General features: G+C 40.4%; 1 long non-coding RNA gene across 3 annotated transcripts in view; it reads left to right on the forward strand.

The window, feature by feature from the left end:
* The first annotated feature begins 3142 nt into the window (after positions 1-3142).
* The window catches only part of LOC110348222 (uncharacterized), a 32550-nt gene continuing 14998 nt past the window's right edge, over positions 3143-20694 (forward strand). For 2 of the 3 annotated variants that reach the window (XR_015440964.1, XR_015440963.1), the window contains exons 1-3: positions 3143-3237; positions 8029-9920; positions 10615-10708. This is a non-coding gene — a long non-coding RNA (uncharacterized LOC110348222). The remainder of the gene's footprint in view (positions 3238-8028; positions 9921-10614; positions 10709-20694) is intronic. The other variant, XR_002393253.2, reaches the window with a different exon arrangement.

Here is a 20694-nt window from a genome sequence, read left to right on the forward strand (position 1 = left end):
AAAAGCTTTAAAGGGCTTCCTGTCCCAGGTTAATTGGAAGTCACTGAATAGAATACTGTGTTCAGAAGGATCCTGAGTTTTAGTGGGCTCAGGTGAAATTAATTAGCATTCCTATAGTGTGCTGCATAATTATGGAGCTCTCTCGAGAGCCCTTTGTGGGGCCTACCATAGTCCATGCCTTTGCCTCTCAGCTTCACGGTCTGCCTCAGGCATTTGCACAGATTCTTTTGTCAAAAGCAGTCCAGCTATGTTCAGACTAAATGCAGTAACCAGCTCACAGGGGGGACTGCCTGCTTGGGTGAGAACAAAGAATTTCATGAATAGGAACTATGTATGGATGGGTTCTAACAAGAAGGGTTAGCAGGCCAGAGATTCAAAAATAACTACAGTGCAGCAACTCTGGGTGAGCCAACACATGATGTATATTTCCATCTAAATAAAAAACATTCATTTTGAAGACCCTGGAACAGCTGTAACTTGAGATTCCCACAAATGCATGGAAACTGTCAGTCCTACCCTAATGGGGCTACATACACAAGCAAGAATGCCAGGAAGAATGTGAGATAGATTCTGAGAAACAAGGTCTGGATTAACCTTCTAAGAAGCCAGCTTTCATTAGCATAGATCTAGGATTCAAGTGTTTTGGGGACAGTATTTTATATGAAGCCCACCGATGAAACATTTGCTGATCTCTCTCCTGGAAGAATTACAGGAATACAATAATGGTTATGAATGATCTCTTAGAGCCAGGCTTATCAAAGTTTCCATTCTGTGATCCACAGAGAATTCTACTGGTGTGCTGTGTTTTTTTTTTGCTTCTACCAAATTTATCAATGTCTTGGGTCATTATTTGCCTGATCACAACAACATGCGTTCATGAATATGTATCAGCTAAAATCCTGCAATTTTATGTGTTAATTTGCTCATGTCTTTAGGTGTTTATAGCAATTAAATAAGACCTTGATAAATTTAGAGGAAATAAAAAAGCTTTGATATTATGAGTGCTTATGAGGTTGAATTGCAGGCTCTGAGACAAATTATGTTTTGTGCAACTCTTAATTCATTGATTGGTTTATTAGGTATTTTCCCACTTAGTTACATTTCTTCTTAGTAATGTCTTTTTGCCTGCTTTGTTCAGCCTTCTGAAGTTCATGTTAGCTTATGAATACAAACACTTTTCATTTTGGAAACTAAATATAGATACGCTGCTCTTTTGCTTTATCAAGGATGTCAGTTAATTTATTTAAAGTGAATGAGGGCAGCCACAGGGAGGAGCAGGATCCTGTCATAGTCCCATTAGGTAGGGAAGACTCAGGTAGGGAAGGGTTCCTGTGATATTGAGTCACCATTGGAGAGTGGACCAGAGACCAAAGGCTCTTGCCCACCTGAGAAGGAAAAGCTAGGATTTGCAACAGCCTTGAGAGGTAGGGCTTGGGGGGCGGGGACTTTGCATCCATCTAGAAAAGATGTGTCATCCTGGTGACTGGGATGGGCCAGAATGGAAATTGGACTGCCCCCAAAGGAGTGAGTGACTGGAACTTGGACACAGGCCATGACTTCAGGAAGGGGTGGAGGTGAGGTTGTCAGATGAGGCAACTGAAACTACAGGATGTCCAGTTATATTCAAATTTATGATAAACAAAAAGTAATTTTAGTATCACACGTCCCATGCAATATGTGGGCATATTTACACATTAAAAGGTATTCATTGTTTATCTGAAATCCTACTTTAATTGGGCATCCTGTGCTTCATCTGACAAATCCAGGTGGATGTGAGTGTGGGTGCGTGGTGGGGGGGTCACCAGTCTATGTTATTACACTTGATGAAGCCTCACAAGCCGGGGGTATTAAAGATCAGCAGGCAGAGGAGGCAGAGAGAAATAAAATAGGATGGTAAGAGAAGGAGAGGGAGGAAAGGGAGAGAAAGGAGGAAAGGTGGGGGGAAGAAAAGAAAAGAGAGAGGCAGAGAGAGAGAGTCCTCAAGTAATGTTAACTTTGGCACCCCACTTATTTATTTTTGGTGGGTGAGGTTTGTTTTGCAAGAAGCAGTTGTACTGTGTCAGATACAAGATTTTTTGGTGGTTTGTCATATGAAATTATCAGAGCTATTTATACCCAAAGTGACATCATCCCACTGAGAATGCAAGTTTTAGTCTTTGGAAATTATTGTCTAGATAACACTGGAATTGTGCATGTTGGAAACATTCAGATGATTGGTTTCCTTTGCACAAAAAGACATATGACTGATTCCATTTTTCCATCTTTATTCTGACACTTTGAAATAGGGTAGAAAGCCAGACGGGCTCTACTCCAAGAGAGAATGTGTCATCATCATGAGGTGGGAGATTTCCAAAACTACTTCTTGATTTTTCTCCAGTTCATGTGATATGTCTTCACTTCTTCAAATAATTTCAGGGATCTTTGATTCCTGCTCTATCCGTTTACCAATGCCTAGCACAGGAACTGACACATATTAGGTACTGAATTAACTTTCAAAGTGAAACGAATTGATGGGTAAATGAATACATTATTCTTAAATAATTTAATTTCTAGTACAGAGATTATTCTAAAGCAATGAAGAGCTATTCATTTAGAAGAGATGAGAGAAGACATGTATTGAGTGTGTGCTCTGAGACAGCAATGGGTAAGATAATATATGCGTCACATTGTATACACCTATGTATAAACACGCACAAACAAATATAAACAGGTACTATAATAGTCCCTTTCTGAGTAAGCACTAGTAGCCCCCCATACATTTGAGTAAATTCAAAAGTGATGAAATAAACTGTGAAGATTCTCATTTACTAAGAAATAGGGCTGAGGTGAGGCTGATGTGTCTGAGCTGTTTTGACATCTCCGTTGATTCCATGTATAGTGGGGGCTCTTGTGTCATTTTGAGAATATGCTGAAAGCTGGGATCCTCCCTCTCTCAGACAATTGAACGTAGAAAGAAACTTTACCAATTTTATAAGCAATGTGAATTTATCATGGGCCCCTGATTAAGACTCTTATGATGAGAGAATACCAAATGTCTTTGCTTAGAGCAAAGGCTAAAGGTCAGAATTGGCCTGACACTGGTGCCAGGACTGCACACTCCCTCACCTGACATATCCAGTTCTATCCCTTCTCTCATGGGGACAAAGGATTAAGTGTCCTGGTCCATATAAGAGCTGGTTAACCCTCAGAGAGTCCATATGCTTCTTTCGTTCCCAGTGGGACCACACAGTCCTATAGGTAAGTACGTATTGGCTTTATATTTAAAATTTATAGAATTTTTAATTCCTGTTCTGGCTAATTCAGTGATTAGAAAATTGATAACTTTTAGAAGTTAGTCTTCTAACTAAAATTATATGTCAGGTGCCGGGGGTTTTGATAGCAGTGAACAAGACAGATGTAGTCCCTGCCCAGAGGCAGATTTCCCACGAAGCGGAAGAAATGTAAAGTTGAGATCTCAGGCTAACACAGCCTCTTCTGAGGCCCTGAGACATGCTTCAAGAATGTGATCACATGGTCATGTGCTCTTTGGTAAAATTTGCAGAGTAAACTATTTTTGTATTGTTTTTCTTAAAGAACACCTCCCATCCCATACTTTTGGAACTGTGGGCACCACGAAATCTCTATCTGCCCATTCCACTATCCTCCCAGAGCTTAGAGTACAGTGAAGAAAGATATGTATGTGGTGAAGCTGGATATGTGGTTGAAGGAACAAGGCCTTTAGCAAATGGGAGAGGGTCTGGGTGGCTACGGCAGAAGCATTTAGACTTTTAGGGAGGTCTGTAAAGATTTCTCTGGATAATGAATATTTAATCTGAGTCCTGAAGAATGGGTGGCTTTGACTTTTGGCTCCATGGCAAGGGAGGTGCTGCATTAACCGGCGGAGGGAACTGTGTGTCCAGGCCCTGGGCTGGGTGGGGAGGGTACAGGGCCGATCTGAGAGTCTAAATAAAGCACCCCACAGTAGTGAGCAGAAAGGGGAGAGGAGACTGAAGGGGTGAGCAAGGTGAGTCCCTCGGGACCAGGTGGGTCTGTAAAGCATTCTGGGCTTTTTTTCTAAGAACAATGATGTGCGGCTGAAAAGGAGTTATGTGATCAGATTTGGATTAAAAAAAAAAACAACCAAAACACTCCAGCTGTAGTGTGAAGAATGGATTTTGTTTTGTTTTGACCCTCCAGGGATGCCATCTGAAACATAGCTGTGACTTGATAAACAAATGGAATATTCTTTGGTACAGAGAGAGTAAATAATTCTCTCCAGGGCCGTGCACCTCAGCAGAGGACAGGACAGTGGAGTGATATGCTGAATCAGGTGCAGGTGAAGGACAGCTGGCTGAGCAGTAGGATGGCTGTGCTGCTGTTGCTAGTGGGTACTGCTATGAGTGTGAGCTTTCTCGGCAGGCACCTTCACTCTTTACCACATTCTGTGTCAGGCTGGAGTCATAAGGATGGAGGAAGAGTGCTGAGAACCCAACTTTGAAATCAACAACCTGCTCTCAAGATGGGGATAACGACAAATGTTGATGTCAGTGTCAAAATTATGTGGCTCCTTTAAGAATTCCCCAAATAGAAGTACCCATACAAACTGAAGGAGCAACAGAGACTGGTTCACATGGCAAACTGCAGAGAGACAGATTTCCAAATCTGAGGCAGTCGGCCTTTCTGACTCGTACTGGCTCGCCGCCTCCGGACGCTTGCTCTCATTCGCTTTGCTGATTCTGCTCCTTAGGATGGCTCTGCTCAGATTCCACGGTCCTACTGTTCCCACTGGAATAGTTTAGTTTCTTTCTATCAAGGAGAAACCCTGATACTGCCTTGGTCCAGTGCTGCTTCTGACTTTGCAACTCCATTGCAGGGGATGTGACAGACAGGTGTTTTTGTTATGCACAGGGGTCTGCAGGCAGTCAGGGTGAGGACCTCTGGCCCAGCCCTCGTTGAGTCTACAAAATTAGTTCAGCACCACTCAGCCACAGTGGTGTAATACCTGGCTCTTCATAACCAAGAAATGTGGTAATATTTCTTCATAGAGTGTGTTTATTAAGGGTAGGTTTACATTTTAAACAAAAAATAAGTTTTTTATGCTTAAAGGGCAATGATCAATTAACTAATATATAACATTGGACTTTTGATGATGGTAGATAAATAAGGAGTTAAGAGATCTCCAGAATTACAGTAGTATTTCTCGGCCTCCATTAAGTCAAACCCAAGAAACAGAGGCAGACTCCAAATTGTCCTCAGTCTTAGCACAAATGTCTTACAATATAGTGTTTAAAAAGTTAAATTCTGGGGAAGTTATGAATAAGGCTTTTAATGTTCCCAGTATCTTTGTGCCAGGAAAGTATTCCTCGTTTTTCTATTTGGAGGGTGCTTGGGATTTGTGTTCCTGGCAAACTGAGAGAGGAAGTGAGGAAGTCAAAGGAAAGAAGAGGAGCTGACATATGAGGCCAATGGGAGGAGCCCAGAAAAGGCCAGAGTGGAGGTGGCTGTGGGGAAGATGGAGCTAAGCAGCTGCTGCTGTCAACCCTGACCCATTTCCTGGAGCCCTGGGAGCTGTCCCTGTCCCTGCTCTCAGCAATAGTGACACTGCCTTCAGGCAGCCAAGCCACACTGCGTAATAGCTGTCCCTGCTGTTTTCCCTAATGTCACCAGTGAAGGAAGCATTTCCACCTCCCTGGAGTACATGTACTCCGCTTGTGGGTAAGTGGACACTTGGTTCCATTTTCACAGCTTGGAAAAATTGCTCACAGGTGCGTCACAATTGTGTCAACTTCTCTATGGCTTCCGAGATGCCATAAATGCTGGTATATAGCAATGATTTTTTAAAATGTGATGCCCCTTCTATGTGTGGCAGTAAAGTGACTTTCCTGCCATTATGAGAAACACATGCTCTGAATTATTTTTAAAGCTATAAAATCAGATCTGTAAAAGGCAATATGTACCTGATAATTATCTGTTCTCATCAGCTCCATACAGAATCACATCTCCTCCTACAAATGCTTGGGAGAGGGAAGGAGGAAGAGCACAAATACAGGCAAAGCCCGTGCATGCTGTGCATAGTTGGCATAAGTTAAAGTTCATAAACTCTAGTGTAAAAGCAATATAATTTTCCACATATTTTAAAACAGTGTGATTTATATGTTGAGCCTCCACTTGGTGCCAGGAACTTCTCAGCTAGTTCAGGGATTCTGCCGCCATTTCCCATGACCTCTGCATTCCCGGAGAGAGATGCTGATGCTTGCTGAGCAGGGTGGTATTCTCACTGGCTGGAGCACCGGAGGGGGGGGGGTGTTGACGTTCTGTTCTCAGCATTACCTAAGTCCTATCCCAGTTGGGAAGTGAAACTGGCCAGGTCGTTGAGCCTTCACTGGACTCAATGCTATGTTGGGCCTTTATGCCTCCTTGCCAGATCCCTTCTTGCTAGTCTGGGTCTTCCTGTTCCTCTTGAGTGAAAAGGGCTACATGATGCACTCTGAGGCCATTTGAGCCTCAGGCTACTGCATGGTCTTCTTGGGGATGCTCTTGCTTTTGATAAGCATGCTGGACCGGGGGACACGGTGGTGCCTTCGCCTCTTCTGGAATACTCTCAGGTCATACATATCTCAGAGATTTTGTCTCATCCTGACCTGACCATGAGTGTTTGGAATAGTATTCTCCACTTGCAAAAGAGGAAAATGCAGTTCAGAGAAGCCAGACACCTCCAAAGCCACATAAGTACAAGTGGTTAGCCCAGTTCACTTTCCACCTCATGTGGCCCCTTCCTCATGGTGACTACCAGCCCAGCTTTGTCCAGCCCCTTCTGGTCACCCGGGAATAGTATCTGCTCCCTAAATAATTCTTAGCCTCTGTTGTCTAAACTCTGGGATGATATTTAACCATAGTACACTGCTCTCTCTGATAGTTACCAGTGCACATATCCAGACACCTCTAATGAAGCTGTGTCTCCTAGCAGGCAAAGACCACTGTGCCACCATGCACTAGCACCACTCTCTGCCCATGGTATTAGTATATGATTGATTATAATAAAAAGCAATGCATAATAAATTAGTAAACAAATGAGCATTTATTCCCTGTAACATGTCCCATCCATCTGATTACACTGTGATTGTAGGCTAGGTGACAACAGCCTGCAGGTATCTGCCTTTGCCCTCATCTTTTAGCTCTACTGTTCTCAATTCATACAGGACCTCAGGCAGCAGACAGGTCCAGCAGGGATGTGGCTTTATTTCAGGCTTACTCTCTTACTCTCCCTGTGAAATCTTCTGTTCGTCCTCATTGCTGACTTTGCTGGGATCTAGGATATTCGCCTTTGTGCCCTTCTTTGTTAAGTACTTGGGACCCTTCCTTCTTTGCTCATCGACTCTTGGCATCATTGCTGACCTATTGCAAGGTTGAACGTGCACTTGTGTGCTCCCTTGATTGTCAAGGCGCCTGAGACTCTGAACAGGACCAGTGCCCACACCAGGCCAGCAGCATCATCATGGTTAGAAGCCCACCTACCCGCCGCCCCCTGGCACCCTCACTGTACTGCAGGGGCAGGACTTTTACAGTGGGGGCATCTGAAGTGCACTCAGGGCATCTCTGGAAAAAACTTAGTAATTCATCCAATGACATAAGCACAGAAATGACTAACTTAAATTTTAAAATAATAGTTCAGGTTAAAATGTATAGTAAAAAGGAGAGAATGATTTTGTAAAATATTTTCTATGATAAAGTTTAATTCCCAAAGGTAATCCCCACAGAGTTGTCAGGTTTATTGGTTGCAACTGACAGAAACTCAATTCAGATTAATTCAAGCAGAATTAATTTTCTTATGAAACTGAAAAGTCTAGGGCTTCAGGCACAGTCTGATCGGGTAATATCAGCTTCTCTCTTAATCTAATGACTGTGTTTCCCTTTGATTTGGGCCTCAACAACTCCCAGCTTAGGTAGTTTCTTTTTTTTTTTTTTCAGTGTTAGAAGTAGAATGATCTTTTCTCTTTCAGTGTGAAGTCAGTTTCTGAAAAAATACTCTGGTATTGTTTCTACTGTTAGGCCAATGCCTGTCTGGAGTGGAAAAGGATTTTGTGGTCTGCGTGGACCCTGTGTCTTCCCCTGTGCTTGGTGATCCAGGACCTCATGGCTGTGAGCCCCTCCAGAAACACAGGAAGTGAGGGCGAGCAAATTCCAAAATGAGACAAAGTATGCAAGATCAAAACATCCAACAGATGCCTCTGTGTTTGACAATGGGGAGTTTATGAGGTGGCTTCTGCACAATGCTTATTTTGCCCCAAAGAAGTGAATCCATGACCGAAAAAGAGCCAAGAAGAACTAACATGTGCTGCTCTCATATGAGATGTATGCGCCATGTTGGGAGCATGAAGTGCATCCCAGCCTTGCACTCTTACAGTTGTTTGCCTCACTCAGCCTTTGAAAACCCTGCCATCTGCCCAGCAAGGTGGGCTAGATCTCCTGTGGACAGAACCCTGCAGACCTCAGCAGGCACAGCTCCCACTTCACCCGATGCAATTTGGCATTGCTCCTGTTCTCTTTGCATTCTACTCCACCACCGTTCTCAGTTCCACCACCTGCCAGCCCAAACAGTTGTGTTACAACAGTTGGTCATTTCCAATTCGCCTCTGGTCTACTCCTTCGACCTAACAGTCCCAAGCACAGATACATTTTCTCCTCCTTCCCTGGGACTCTCTCGGTGAGGATTCACACTCAGGGGGAGCTCACCTTGGTATATGGGCTGGATTCACATAACTGATGTCCTCAGAGGTAAAGTCATCCCCAGTTTTTATCTTTAGATACAAAAGCTAAAGGTAAAGAGCATATGCTTAGTAATGAACTGAGTTGGAGTTAAACCCAAAGCCCAAATGCACACTTACCAGTCACTCACCATCTGAGAATAATATGTGCGAAGCCCTTTCGAGTCTGTACAAATTTGATAAGATAGAGATTTGGTCCAGTTGATAAAGATATGGTAGCTTGGTGATATTTCTAGATGATATTTGTGCCTGAATTCAGAAAGGAAAACAAGATTTAAGGGAAGGAAAATGACTCACTGTGAATGAGGGTACTGGTTTTCGGAGTGGTGTGTCCCAAAATTATGCATTATAAAACCTAAAAAACAATGCATATTGACTGCAAAGAATGGAATAAGTTTGTATCTTCATTGAAGATAAATCACCATTTGTTATATGGTCTTCTTGAAAAATTAAGCTCAAGGCATCCTTATTTACGTATGCCTGTGGACCGAAATTCAAAGTTACAGCAATAGATCTGTGATCCACTTGAGCCCTGCATTTTCTCACATGTGATACACATGCCTATAAAATATCAGAGTGTTGATTGCTTGCAAAGCACAGCTCTTTGATTCTAAGGACAAAAATTATATAAACACCAGAATCGAAAGGCTTCTTTTATTTCAAACAGCTCTTAACATTTTGACAAGTTAAGCACAAATGAGTCATAAATGTACAGATTAAATTTCCCTTGGAATACAAATGGCTTTAAATTGGAAGAAGAAAAGTGGTTGGCCAAATACTACTATCTATACTATGCTGAGTCAAGAACTTTCCAAAACTATCCTACTGTTTGAAAAATTTACATGCATCCTAATAAAACCACAAATGGGACTATTTCCATATTCTGGTGTTTTGCTTCCATTTCTGAGTCAAAATGGTTTGAGAAGAAAGTTTTCAAAAATCCCTTCTCTTCCTCTAATGAATGGTTTTCCTTATCTGGTATCCCATGTAGTCTTCCTTCAATTTCTGCACTTCCTCTTTGAAGTTAAATAAAAACAACCTGACTATGTCTGATTAAGGCCATCTGGGTGCCATGTGAACACAGCTCTCCTTCGCTTGTCACATCAATTGCATAACAGGAACAGTTATTATTTGGGTCACTGAATGAAAACCATCAACAAGAAACACTTCCAAAAGGTGAGAAAAATAAATTGCTGCTTACTCGCTACACAGCCTGGATTCTTTAATAACATGATCTAACTTTGCCTGGGTGCATTAAAAACACAATTAAAAGGATGAAAGAAAAGTAAAGTAAGTCACTGTTAGCAAAGTTATTCACCTGTAAAGACAGACAGGGATCACTGGATCCCAGAAGTAGAAGTTGCTGCGTGCTCTGTGTATTTTCTCACTGGGTGAAAAGGGAAGATATCAGTCTTCCCTGGAGAGAAACAAAAGTTGGCATGTGGGCAAAGATGAGGGTTGGAAGTGATCAGACAATCACTGAGTGTTCAGCCGAAAAAGAAGCAGCCAAGAGAGAGCCAAAGAGTTGAAATGGGTAGAGAATAGAGATGCTAAATGATCAGAAAGATAAAGATAATTAAACCAGAAGCCCATTCCTTGGTAGCAGCCATCATTTTTCAGTGAGTAGCACAATATATTTGCATGTGTCAGAGCCTTAGTATTAAGAACCTTGCAGGATGGCTTTGTCTTATTAGAGCATTAAGCTTAAAGAAATACTGAGATTAAGTGCCTCCCTGACAAAGACTACTGGGAAAGATCTATACTACGTGTCTTCAACCTCACTAGCAACTCTTGATTTTCAATATTGCTTTGGAGAACAGCGAGGTAGTTTCAATATATGGGCTGATTTCTCTTTCCATTTCCTTTGTAGCCATCTACATGGAATTTTGTAATCTTGCCTGTCCCAAGTTGAGGTAGAAGTGGGTCAAGAAAAAAAATCAAATGGAATCCAATTTTGAAAAGTTGTAAGTAATCTTCAGTTTTGCAAAGTCTTATAAAAATATTCAAAAGTATTTATTGTTTCTTTTTAGATTCTGGGTCCAGAAAGGAGGCAATCTTATTAATTTTTCTGTTTTTTCTTAATTGTTTTCCTTTTTCTTTCTGGCAGATCTCCCTCTCCCTGACATAAAATGATGTTGAAGAATGGCCAGACCATATTGATAATATTGTTTTTGGTCATTTTGAACTTCAGGTATTAATCTATCCTCTGTTTTGATTACCTGAAAGCTACACAGCTGTCAATCTGCCTGTCTGAGTTGAGGTCTCATTATGAGAAATCTATGTGTACAGTCAGCATCTTAACTGTGGTTGGCCTTGACCCTTTGAAATGTCCAGGCAGAGTCTAGAATAATATTGGTGGACAGCTTCTAAAAGGAATAACCAGTCACTGCTTTCTGATATAAAGAAACCATTGTTTACAATGTGTTCAATTACAATTATCCAGCAGTCAAACAGAAGAAAAGAGGAGTCTCTTGTCTTTAGATTTTGAACATATGGTTTTCTCTGAACAAGAGAGTCTACCATGTACAGGTAATCATGTGTAGGCTCATGAAATGCTCTATTAATTGGAATAAAGACCAAGGGAAATTGTTTGATGTGATAAAGAGAATATTGGCTATGCTTGGAGCTGAACAAACTTGGGTTTCAAACCAACTTCGTTGCCCACTAACTCTGAGATGTCGAGCAAATCCCTTTAAAACTCTTTGGGTCTCAGTTGCATCATCTGTAAAATGGGGACAATAACTACTTTGAAGTCTATATCAAAAGTGGTATTATAAGTCCCCTGCACCTATTACTCTTTCAACAATGGCCAGGTTCTTTACCTTTTTCTTTTCCAAGTTTCCTTACTTGCAGAAAATATTTTTTGGCTAGTGTGCTATTCAGCTTTCTGTCACTGCAACAAAATAGTTGATAATCAACTTAAATAGAGGAAAAGTATATTTTGGCTCATAACTTCTGTTGTTTCATTCTATGCTTGCTTGGCCTTGTTTCTGTGGGCCTGTGGTGGCACAGTACATCATAGTGGGAACACATGGGGGAGAAGGCCTGTTCACCTGCTTGCTGCTGGTTGGGGAACAGAGAGGAGGAGGGGTTGGGGTTCCACTGTCGGTTTAGAGCTTGCCCAAGTGATCTAACTTCCTTCCACTAGAAATTGTCTCCTGAAGGCTCCCAATAACACAACCACAGATGAGGACCAACCTCCCTTTAACACGTAGGCCACCGTGGGACAGGCAAGAGCCAAACTCTAGCAGTTAGTGTTTATCAAAAGGTTCAGAAATTCACTCAAAGTTTGCGATCAGAAAAGGATCCCAAAGAACAACCCTTTAACAAGCTGCCCCATAAAATCATCTAGCAGAGAGATTTTATTTCTTTTAAAGAGCACAAGGATCTAGCAACACAAAAGTTACAGAGCACAATGTTTTTGAGCAGTGGTTTTAAAATGGCTAGGAGGTCAAGTCGCAAATAATCTAAGGTCCTTTCCAGCTCTAAAATTCTATAGTTCCATGAAATTGAGGCAATAGCTACAAACCAAAGGCAGGCCTTTATGACTCAGAATGGATTGCATGCACTGGGCTGGTTGCTCAGAGTTCTGAGGATTTGATTAAAAACTCACTGCACTCAAACGTTAGCTTTGGGATTAGCACATCAAATAAATGCATGTTACTGCTTTGTCAGATACTGCAAAGTCATTTTTGTCTGCTAGTGTATTTTGAAGAAGAGAATATGAGTAGCTAAACAGATTGGCTAACAGACAGTTCGTGGGGATGGGAACAGGGGTGACTACCAGACCTGTTCTCTAGCTTCTTTTTAAAAAATGTTTTATAATTTATCTTATTTATTTGCACATGTTTGCAGTAGACAATGATTACCTTCATGGTGAGGAGTTGGTACACATACATAACACATCCCAGTTTCTTTTTCCATTCCCTTTCCCTCCCCTCCCACCTCCCTCCCTTCATCTTTTGATCTCTTTCCTATTTGAAAAAAATCTATCTCCCTACTTCCTATTATCTATCTTTTATTTTGCTCTTTATTTATAATTTGGGTTTCTCTTCTAAGAGAAACCATGTAATATTTAAGCTTGTGTGTCTGATTTATTTCATTTAACATTATGGTCTAGCTTCTTGATTGTTGACCACCATTACCAATGGGCGAGAATTTAGTTATGTGTAAATTTAGACATCTTCGTAAAAAGTTCTTAAAGTGATTTAATTCTGAAAGTAAGAACTCTGAAGAAAATCTAAACAAGGATACTGAGTTAAAAGTAGTTTTAATTTCTCTTTAAAATCTTACCGATTTTCATTTTAGATGAATTTTTAAAAATTAACTTCTAGATAACTTGGGTTTTGAATGCTAAGGAGTGCTCGAAACAACTTATTTTTAGTGTCTATTTCAATGTGAGAAAAGAAATGTAAACAGTAGGATATGACAATATCTTGTGTGAGGAGGGTGTGTGTGTGTGTGTGTGTGTGTGTGTGTTAAAGAGATGTCTTTTCTTTGAAAAGATACATTTTTTTTCTTCTGCTTGGGAAGTTCGAATATTGACAGAAAATACAGCAAGTTTTAAATTTCTTTTCATTCAACGAAAGCATGGATTAAATCCAGTGAAAACACAGATTCAATCATTTTTCTTTTTTACCGTGCAATCAGTGAAAATCTGGGTAGTTTAGTAACAAGAGCACAGATTCCAAAAGACACTTAAAAATAAAGATATTTTTATTTAAGGGAGACAGTTACAATGACAGCTGCAATGCAAATATGTTTTAAGTATCTACTGTGTGCCAGGTTCTGGCTTTGACACTTGTAAAGGGGCTGAAATCCTGCGATTTCTGTAAATGCTCCTAGACAATATTCTAATTTAAAGAAGAAACAACAGATATTTAGGGTGAAATGGAGGCTGTTATGATTAGATCTAAAATATCCCCCAAATTCTCAGGAGTTTGGAAGGTGATTAGATCGTGGAGACACTCTGCTCATCAATGGATTAGTCCACAGATGAGTAGATAGCCCCCTGGCAGGTAGAAGGCCAGTCCTGTTGATAGGCTGGTCAATGGCAGCCTGACCTGATGGGATGTGTTCTTCTTCCCAGCTCCTCTCTTCTCTCTCTGCTTCCTGGCCAACCGGAGCTAAGAATCTTTTCCTCCACCATGCCCCTTTTACCATGCCATTTCTGCCTTGGAAGCAGCTGGCCATGGACTAAAGCCTGAGCCAAAATAAAACTATCCTTCTTTAGGTTGTGGGCACTGAATATTTTGTCCCAGGAATGGGGAAGTATGAAGAGAGAGGCCTACTTAACCCTGAGCAGGTAAAAATCTAAATTAGGTTAATTTAATTAGGTTAAGCAACACTAAAGAGTATTCCAAATGTGTGAGAGAGGCACTTAACTGTATCTGAGTTCCTATATTTTGAAATGTTCAGTAACTTTTTAATTGACTGATGACTGGGCTAATAAAATTGTGCAAGTATTAAAATGATGAAAATATTTCTGATATATTCCTGCTTTACCTGAATGTTGTGTATAATTATTAATGGTAAAATTTTATGGGTACATATTTAAGAGAAAATTTAATTTTATGTAAGAAAGGCACTTGACGATTTAAATAATACAAAAATAAAAATATCACCAAAATTTAAAAATCAGTCAATAGTTTAAACTATAAAGAGGAAAAAATCAGAAAGGACATTAAAATACTCAAAAGTAATGCTTTTATAGAAATAGAAATATGACTTGGCTTCTTGGGTTTTTTTACTTATCGTTTTAAAAAGGCCTAAATTTCTTGTTACACTTTCCATATTTAAAAAATAAAAAATGATTAGGGGAAGAGGATGAAGAACAAAAAGGAGCAAAGGAAGGTTAGAAGGGAAAAGGAAGGAAAGAATGGAAGAAGAAAGCAAGGAAGAAAATCATGTTTGTAAAAGGTATTTTTCTGCCACTCACACCTGTAAGAACCTTGGCTGTTTAGTCCATAAATCCATAGGTGCTCAGTTTGAATTGTAGATTTTGTCAAGTGTTTTCCAGATGTGGTGAAAATGCAGCCTTGAGCAGAGCCAGACTAAAATCTGGAGGAAGTAGACAAGTATTGAACACAATGCACCGTAGGAAAAGTGCTTGATGGGATGGTTAAGCAAATGAGAGGCCAAGCTCACAACTGTTGGTTCAAATAAACTAGAGGCAAGTAAAAGTCCAGATGGAAGGGGGCCAGGGCCAGAAGGAACAAGTAGATGAGGATGGAGAATAGGGGAGGGGTGGGCAGGCACACAGTTCATGGAGAGGCTGGCTAGGTGGGGGGCACCATGGCATTGAAGGTGTGGACAGGGGCGTGGTCAGCAGGCTGAAGGAGGTCAGGTGCCAAAACTGCTATCTGAGTCATTTGCTGGAAGGACTTCTAGTGGCTCTTGTGGTTCCAGCAAAGACTTCTTGCCAAGTTGCAACTTCTAAGTGGTGTCTCAAGGGACTTTCACTAGGTTTTCCACCTAGAGCACATTGGTAAAGGCTTAGGTCCACCAGCAGGTGTCTTGCTTCACTTGTTTGGAGGCTGTCTATGCCTCTCTTGACTGTTACCTGGTCTTTCGGATACAAAGAACTAGGTATGAGCTACATGTCCAGGATTGTGTCCGGCGTGGTTTCTCAGTAGCCCTTCCCCATCCCCAGATCTAGGCTACTGTAGAATATCTTGGGACTGAGGTTCTGTTAGATTCCAAGCTGTACAAAGATAGAATGAAACAGTATAGAAACTGATTAGTTGAAGATTTATTTCAAAAATTGGGGTATTCCACAGAACAATCAAGCTTTCTAATATTTTTTGACAAGCTGGAAGATCTGTTGATATTAATTTCTAATTCCTACAAAGTGATGCTGGGCTAGAGCTGAGCAATGACATATATCACTTTTCTTCTTCCTGTGTGCCTGGATAAATTGTTTGGGGTATTGACAGATAAAGACGCTTGGGAGCAAACGTTCCCTCTTATTCTTCTGGATATTGTGTTTGCTTATGACTCTTGGAACCCTAATGCCATCTGGGTCCATGAAAACAGCGAGCTGAACAGAGGACGGTTGAGCAGGCTCTGGGTTCCCAGTAACACCGAGTTACCAAATTAACTTGCCCGACAACCATGGGATCTTCAGTTTTCTTGTTAAGTATGATTGGTATTTTGTTGACTTGATATTGCATTTTTTTCTTAGTTCAACATTTTTTGAAATCTGAATGTATTTCCTATGATCACATCTTACAACCACTGTTGGCCAGGCACAGTCGTGACATAGTTGCCATTCCCTGTACATGTGTCAGTTTGATTGTTATTCCCTGGGACATGACTGCAGCCCCATGACAGTTCAGTCAACAAACAGTGGAAGGGCATTTCAGTAAGGATCTGTTTTCAATTTGAGAAACTTCTGTTGACATCTTCTGAAAGATAAAGAAAACACTCTCATCAAAAGTTGCATAATGATGGTCAGTGCTTGGAAGAAAATTCGAGAAGCAGTAGTGGAGCATTGTTTCATAAGATGTTACCATGTGGGCATGGTGGCAGACACTGTAATCCCGGCCCTATGGGGAGCCGAGGCAGGGACAGTTTTCCCTGGGCTACATAGTGACTAGGGAGAAGCTGTCTCCAAAAACTAAAAAAGGGCTAGGGGGTGGGTAGCTCAGCGTGAAGGTCTTGATTTCAGTTCCCAGTACTGCCCCCACCAAAAAAAGTTATCAATATTTTGATATCACAGGGAATAATATTGCATGAAAAAATGGATATTATAGCTCTGTATTAAAAAGTGGTTCTGAAGATTTAGATTTGAATGTGAAGATGTTTTATGAATATGAAGCAATACACTTGATTGGTGGTTATAGATATAAATGTATCAGATATATCATATTTATAATATATATCTTATGTATGATAGAATGGACATCTAAATGAGTTTTACAACTCTCAGTAGGTATAAAATCTTTTTTTTTTTTTTTTTTTTTTGGTACCGGAGATCGAACTCGGGACTTGGCCCTTGCATGGCAGGCGCCGGAACCACTGAGCTAAATCCCCGGCCCAGTATAAAATCTTTTAAGTCATTAGAGAACACTATGTCAGTTTATTTGACAATGGTTTTTTCCTTTGTTTGTGTGATTCATAAAATGGCATGTTTTATTAGAATTAGTGCCTTACATTTGAGGAAATGACAGATAAACCCCTCCTTGTTTAAATTGGGAATTTTTCTGACTTGCAATCAAAGTATTCACAACAATATAACATACAGTTTATGAATTTTTATAGTAAATAGTTTTCAGTTCCTTCAAAGGAAAGGAATAGAGTAGGTTAATATCCATAAAGCATGTGAATCTGAGTTCTCCATCTGTTGAATTCATAGGTAGACAACAGATACAAATAATGACAGAGCAACTTTCTCTTTAGTATAAGAAATGGTAGGCAGAGCAGGAAAAGGGGAACTTGTCTGAGTTAGGAAGCTATCTCTAGCATTCTCCCTACTGAGTAAGCTTGCTGCTATTCTGTGACTATTAGTTATGCTCAGGGGTTAATGAGCAGTATCTTCTGCAAATGAAAACATGCTGGCCTCATTGCCAACAGACTTCTTAATTAACCTGCTGATGCTCTTAGCCACAGAGTTAGCTGTTGTCTTGGAAATGAGTTATTTGGATTCTTTTGTCCTTCACTACTCCCTTTACTTTCTCTCAGACTATTATAGGATCAGAATGCTCTTTGATTAGTTCATCATAATGTCCTAAAATAAGCAGGAATTTGAGTAACTGCCCAAGGCATGTTGTTTCATTGCTTAAACTTGTTGCTGACTCTTTTATCCTATGATAACTAAGTACTTCCATAACAATAGTCTTAATTATACTAGGCATTTATTCCACAGCAATACCTTTTCTCTTGATGTGTTTTACCCTCATGGACAAGATTAGTGGCCTCCCTTCAGAGAAGATTCACCAGGCAGCCTTCCTTGCTGGGAGCAGAAACCTTTCCTACCCTTCACTTTATGCCCACCCTACTCACTCAGACTGAGGAATGCTTGTGACAATGTGGCCTTGCTAGTCAAAGAACAGCAAAGCTCAGGGCAGGGAGCTCCATCCCTGTGAGAAAATGCGCATTTCCTATCAAATGCAAATTCTTCATTTGAAAAGGTTAACTAGAATGCTATTTTTACAAAAAGAATTCCAGTTCATTAAATTTAGCATTCTATGAAAAAAAAATTTTGGCCCAAGAATAGTTTCTGGCTTTGGGCCCATGGTGTTTCTTTTGCTGTCAATTGGATGTCTTTTCATTCACTTTATGCGTTTGCTGCAGTTTTGTCCGAGAACAGTGATGGCTTTGTTGGCCTTGATAGTCCTTGTCTTTCCTTCTAAAGTACTTTTGCTAACCATGAGAGACCTGGATTTAATTTTTAGTGTTTCAGTTTCGTCAACTGTTTTGCTTTTTCTGTCAACAAGTTGGACTGCCATTTTCCATTTCCAACTCACTTCTTAGTAGAAGCCATATTTGCCAACACCCTAGCACTTCCAAAAGATGCTGTCCTAAAATTCAAACCTCTGTATTATTTTGCCAACAGTTTTGAAATCTGGAGAGTTCACCAGTGTTCTCTTAGTCCCCTGACCTGCTTGTTGTCTCTTTTCTTTTCCTATGCAGTTCTTTCTTGGTCCCCAGAAGGGTTCACAACAGTCTCTTCTTGTTGAATGCACATTTTGTGCTTCTGGTCTGTACCCTAAGTGTCTTATAAACGTAATTCCAATGAATCCTTCTACTACCTTAAAGGTAACTATAATTATTCCTGTTTTAAAGGTAAGAAAACCAAAGACCAAAGTAATTAGGCAAGTAGCCTGAGTTTATCCAGGTGATTATTGGCAAAGCTAAAATTTACAAACGCATTTGCCAGAATATGAAAACCTCCCTCTTGTTATAAAAGTCACATTAGAACCCCTGAAAGGGTGTGTAAGTTTTTGCAATTAAAGTTTCTTCTAAATTTTGGGTCAGCATATTTCTTGTCAGAATTCTGCCAGAGTATCAGGATTTTATGACACATTGTTTCATAACAATATGAGCAGCAAAAAATTTGGCTCTAGAGCACATTTTCCTGGTACAAGATGAAACAAAGTAATCATCATCTAAGAGAGCAGTGGAGGTTAATATACAGGCTTTCAGGTTGCTGACACTCAAACTACAGAGCAAAAAAAAATAAATCTAACCATACAGTATATGATGTAGAAAAGTTAACATTATTACATCTGATGAATTGATAAAGTTTCTCAGGAGTGTCTTTAAGACAACAAGAGCAATGAACACAATCAAGATTTGTTAGATCCAGAAGCGTCATATTCATCCCATAGCAAGCCAGATGCCCCTTCTTTTGTGACTCCTCAGATTCAGGGGAGTACTTCAGAGGTCTTGCAAAATGAAGGGATAACTTAATGCTGGATCAGTTGCTTCCAGAGTAAGATCAGCTGCTAAATATTTTGAATTTGCTCCATAAAGAGGAACCAAAACCAAAAGAGAGCTCCCAAACTCTTCAGCCACTCTAGGGAACAAATGAACTAACACATTTGGAAGAGAAAGAAGGAAAATTTTATGTGGCTTTTGACAAATTTGCTCATTATCTCTTTAATATTTTCTGGGCTGTGAACAGTGATTAGTATATTAAATTAATTCTTGGATGGCTTCCTTGACTGACTGAGTTAGGGTGCTTCTAGGAATAGTAAGCAAAGAGCATTCTATCCAGTTGGATCAGTTTCTTCTCTATGGCTCTCTGTACATCTCCTGCTCCCCATAGCAGTCCAGTGTCTCCCCACTGTGGGGATCAGAGGCTGTTTCATCCTAAGGTCAAGGGAATCTGACATTATGGGGAAAATTTGGTGTTTGAAAACAATAAAAAAGTGTGTGTGGGGGGGCTTGGAGAGTGGGGGAAGGGAGGAGAGGAGAGGGGAGGGGTGGGGAGAAGAGAAAGAAAGGTCATAGTTTCATTAGTTTCTCAAAGGTCCCATGAGCATCATGGTGACAAGCATTGATTTTAAAGTCATTGTTCAATGAATTATTTCTTTTCTCTGGTATGAAAGTCTGTCCATGGATGATATTTATTGAGCTCAGACTCTCTTTCAGGTACTACGGATGCCTCAGTGAACAAAACTTAAGTGCTTCCATCGTAACTCAGATGCTGAAGCTGAAGTAGAGGAGGGGAAAGTAATTTAAAGGAGGCAGTTCAAGAATGTGCTAATAATAGTGGAGAATGATTATTGCCATTCTAGATGGATGCTCATTGTCAGCGTTATATGGCTTTCTTCTGTTTTTTATTTGCACTTTTTTGTTTGTGTAAAAGATTTTGTAGGCATTTCTCCTCTTGAAGACAGTTGGGAATCCCATGGCATTTCTTTGTCATTCCCCTGGCTGAGTTTGTGCAGATGTCCAAGTAGTCCCCAGTCTATGTGCCAATCTGTCAAGCCTCCGGTTGCTGCAGACAACACAGGAGCTCACATGATCCATCCGCATTGACAGAAGGGGAAATGAGAGATGCAGACCTTGACAAGTTCTGCTGCATCCAAAAAATGAAATTGATTTAGGCCACTAAAAAACTCCAAGCTCTTTCATTAATAGGCCTTGGGAAACCACAATAAATCAGCCTATTAGGGTGCAACAGGGGTGCAAATTGGTGTCTCAGTTAATGTAGATAAAGATTTCAGTGTATGCTGCATATATCAAAAATTTAACACATGCTGCTTGCAGAGTTTTAATGAATATAAAAAGCTCAATTGCTGAAAACCAACACAACCCAGGCTTTACTTCACTTAGCTGTCAATAAAATTGTCTCTTATTTTATTTTCTAATGGTTTATCAATACTGGTAATTTGCTGCCGGTTATAAAAAGGGGAATGGGGGAGGGAAAGGAATTTAAATAAGTCCTGCTAACTAGAAAAGAGCTTGGTAAGCCATTTTGTTCTGCTACATCAGTGAAGGA

This window comes from Heterocephalus glaber, unplaced genomic scaffold (assembly GCF_053883595.1).
Source record: "Heterocephalus glaber isolate CG9 unplaced genomic scaffold, H.glaber_assembly_v1.0 deba00001504, whole genome shotgun sequence".
NCBI classification, from domain to species: domain Eukaryota; kingdom Metazoa; phylum Chordata; class Mammalia; order Rodentia; family Bathyergidae; genus Heterocephalus; species Heterocephalus glaber.